The following is a 3,965-nucleotide window of genomic DNA, read 5'->3' on the forward strand; positions in this document are numbered from 1 at the left end:
AGATCATCAGAAGTCTCCATAGCCACAGAATCCGAGACCTGCACAATGGAGGGAGTCCGATCCCAGGCATGCCGCAGAACCTCAGCGGCAGTGACAATATGCGGGGGTCGGGCCAACTACACCAAAAGATCACGACTCCCCTCAATCCACCAGCACAGCAGGAAGAAGCAGCAGGCATGCAGAGATAGAAGCCCCAGCGGCACAGGGCAAAATAGTCGCAGAAGAGAGAAGCAGAGGGAGGCCGACCTGCCGCTCCACACCCGCGCCGACAGCGCGATCAGCAGCCTCAGAACACACATCCGACGACGGCACAGCATCCGGCGCCCGACCCCCACCAGGAGCAGCCTCCCCATCCGACACACACAGAGAGAGGCACAGCATCTAAAGACATGCCCACAGCCACACCCTCCAAAGCCTCTTCAACAGCTAGCAGAGAAAATTTACTCTCTCCAGGATGCCTGCAGAGCACCCAGCAGCCAGGTGGCCAGACATCCCACAACGAAAATATGTCCAGGGCTGCAGGGCATAATATAATATACATGGATGTAAAATCCCATGAGCTTGACAGATGACGGGATGTCCAACCGAAGCTTCATTTCAAGCTTTTGAATGACATTTTGAATGCCCCATAAACGACCGGATGAAATGGCATTCATCTGCACACGCACAACTTTCCCAAACTGCCCAAAGTACCAAAGTACCTCCGCAGTAACACCTCCGGGAATTCAATAGAAGCGCCATGAACATACATTGAAAGGCCACTGAGGTTGGAGACAACAACCTACTGAGTCCGGAATGAATGCCTTTCAATGTAATGTCCGACCTTCAAACTGGCGCAGAAACACCCAGTAATCCTCTTCCGTAGCCATGTTCACCACCACCTGATGGGTAGTCAATAGCTCCACCCCACAAATGGCAGCTACATCTAGACCCAGCACATCACATAATATCAGCTCCTCCGTAGGGCACTCTACCTTGCCGGAAAACTTAAATTCAATAGACTGAGCCCGCAGAATGGGGGTAATGGGGCTCCCCCATCATACAGCGCACGCCGGGCACAAGACCGCAGCCAACCACCGCGTCAACGACCAGCCGCTAGTTGGGCACATAAGCAATTGGCGAGAGCAGGATTGGACGTCCTCCCCCTCTGGTGGCCGAGCACCCGGCTTTTAATTAGACAAGTAGTTAACACTGAATAAGTAGTGGCTATAGGATCAGGTCTTAATTGAGTTATTTAACCTAATTGTGCCTCAAATCACAAAGTGACTTTTTTGACTAAGCACTTATTTAATGTTAAGTTAATGTACAGGTTATTTGAATATTAATATTAAGTTCCAGCACCGCCTCGAGAGGAATATCCTGATTATTTGCTGGTGCCTTGTTGCTCTTCGTCCCATTAGACCAGAACAATAACTTAATGCCACCTGAGTAATACTTGTATTTTCCCAGTATTAAATTTGCAGCATTTTGCACCTTATTCACCTTAGACACTGGCTGTATTGTTATTTAACAGTTAGTGAAAGACTGAATTGGAGGCAAGGCCAAACTTGTAGTGGTTATTAGTACTGTTGATTACCAGGCCATAACTAGGACAAGTGACGAGGATGTTTTTAGAAGTTACCGTAATTCTTGGCAAACTTTACCAATGAACTCTTGACCTCGATCAGCCGCTGCTACTTTTGGTTCACTGAGTACAGTTACAACTTTTGTTAGAGAGGATTGGCTGCTTGCTCGTTGCAGGGTGCGGTCACGGCGTTGGCGCTCTCTCAGTTGTTGGCTGACGTCTGGCGTGAGCAGGTCGCTGTTGTTGGTGTGTGGTGTGCCGGCTAGCCTGTAGAGGCAGCTGGCGTTATGGCGTCGTCGGTGACGCGGATTCGGAGGGTGGATTCCGCAGGATTGGAGTTCTCGGCGGCTGCTGATTGGGCGTTGGTGGAAATGATGCTTTTGGATGTTTTCCAGGTGGACCTGCTCACTGTTTACGGCCTTGAGAAGATCTCTGACAAGCGTGTGGTGATCAAGTTCTCTGCCCCTGGTCCATATCAGCGTTTTGTGAGTGATTTTGCTGGGCGTTCTCATCTGCTCCCGGGCTCTGCTGGTACTGTGGAGGTGTCGGACCGGTGTGTGGCGCCGACGTTTGTCAGCATGCATGGAGTTCCCTTGGACTTTTCCGAGGAGGTCCTTCACACCTGCTTCTCTCGGTACGGTACTGTGTTCACTCACCGTATAACCTGCCTCCGCTCAGGCCGCCTGTCGGGCTTGAGGACCAATGTGCGGACCCTTGGCATGCGTTTGATGCGTGATATTCCTTCTCAGGTCAAGTTCTACGGCTTTAACATGCGGGTTTTCTATGAGGATCAACCACGCACCTGTTTTCGGTGTGGTTTGCGAGGGTATCTTGCGGCCGGTTGCACTGCTTCCGGGATGGGGGAACCAGCTATCTTCCAGGAGGGTGATTTTCCCCCCTTGGGGGTTGGGGGGGCCAAGCCAGGTGGTGCAGAGACCGTGTTTGCCCCCCACGGCCCCTCCTCGTTGTTGGTGTCTTCTGCTTCGACTGATCCTACTCCGGCTGTTCAGCAGTTTGACCCACCTGGCTCGTTGGTGTCTGATGTGGCACCCTCACTTCCTGTGCACGTCGTCACTGCGGAGGTTCATCGGGCTTCAGATGTTGCTGCCATGGAGACAGGTAAGTCTGTGGAAGCTGCTCCATCGTGTGTAGGTGTGAGTGGCGATCCTGCAGGCCCTTCGTGTGGGGCTGCTCCTACGTCTGGTGGCCGTTCATCCGACGTGGTTGTTGCTGCTCCGGAGGTGCGGCGGTCCTCTCGTGGCTCTAGAGGGCCTTCCCCGGTCGCGACGTCGGACCAGCCCCGTCGTAAGCGGGAGGCATGGGCGCGTTCCTCTGACAAAGGTCCTCCCATTAAGCGAGGGGGGTCTACGGCTGGAGCTGCTCCAGCTGTAGGAGCTGCCCCTCCTCCTCCTCCCTCTGGTGGCCTGATGCGGTCTGTTGCACCCGGGGCCCCCTCTGGGGGCAGTGACGCCCCAGAAGCAGTTGTGGTTGATCAGTGGGTGGTGTCCTCTGGTGTGGAAGGTCCTGGACGGGATGCACTGACGTTGAAGTTTACAAAGTCTACAAAGAGTGCGAGCGCCGACGTTCCTGTGGGGCCCTCCTCTGCAGGGTTGCCAGATGGTGCGCCTACTGTTCCTACTGCCTCCCATGTGGGGGGCTCTGCTCCACTTTCTACGGGGGCTGTGGGGTTGGTGGGGTCCTCATTGCCTTCCTGATGGCGCCCTCTCTGACTTGTGCGACGCTGAATTTGCGTGGATTGCGTGACTTGGCTGTGCAGATGGGCTTGGTGGCTGTGCTTCGTGAGCAACGTGTAGATGTAGCCTTTCTTCAGGAGCATAATGTGCGTGACTTGAGTGCTTTGTCTGGGTTGACTGATGATTTTCATGTAGTGCTTAATCCGCCGAGGATGTCCTTTGGGGGCACGCTGATGCTGTTCTCCCGGAGGGCGTCCATTTCCGTGCTTCACATGGAGATGGATGAAGATGGCCGGGTGTTGTTCGCTCGTGTGCGGTACCTCGGGGTGGAGATTCCCTTATTGACTGTGTATGCTCCTTCTGGCACGGCGCGTCGCAAGGAGAGGGAGGAGTTTTTCCAGGGTGGGCTGTTACATTTCTTGCGTCATGACACAAGGGACATGGTTTTTGGGGGCGATTTTAATTGTGTCACTCTCGCACGGGATTGCAATAGTGCGCATCCGCAGAATGTTTCTCGGGCGTTGGTCTCCACCTTACAGAGTTGTGGGTTTCGTGATGCTGCTCTCATGTTTGGGGGCGATTTGGGATTCACCTTTGCTGCGCGAGGGGCGTGTTCCAGGCTGGATCGTTTTTATGTTCATGGGCTGGAGGACTCTGTTTTTGCATTTCGTACGGTTCCTGTTGCCTTTTCTAATCATTGTTTGGTT

This window comes from Procambarus clarkii, chromosome 47 (assembly GCF_040958095.1).
Source record: "Procambarus clarkii isolate CNS0578487 chromosome 47, FALCON_Pclarkii_2.0, whole genome shotgun sequence".
Classification (NCBI taxonomy): domain Eukaryota; kingdom Metazoa; phylum Arthropoda; class Malacostraca; order Decapoda; family Cambaridae; genus Procambarus; species Procambarus clarkii.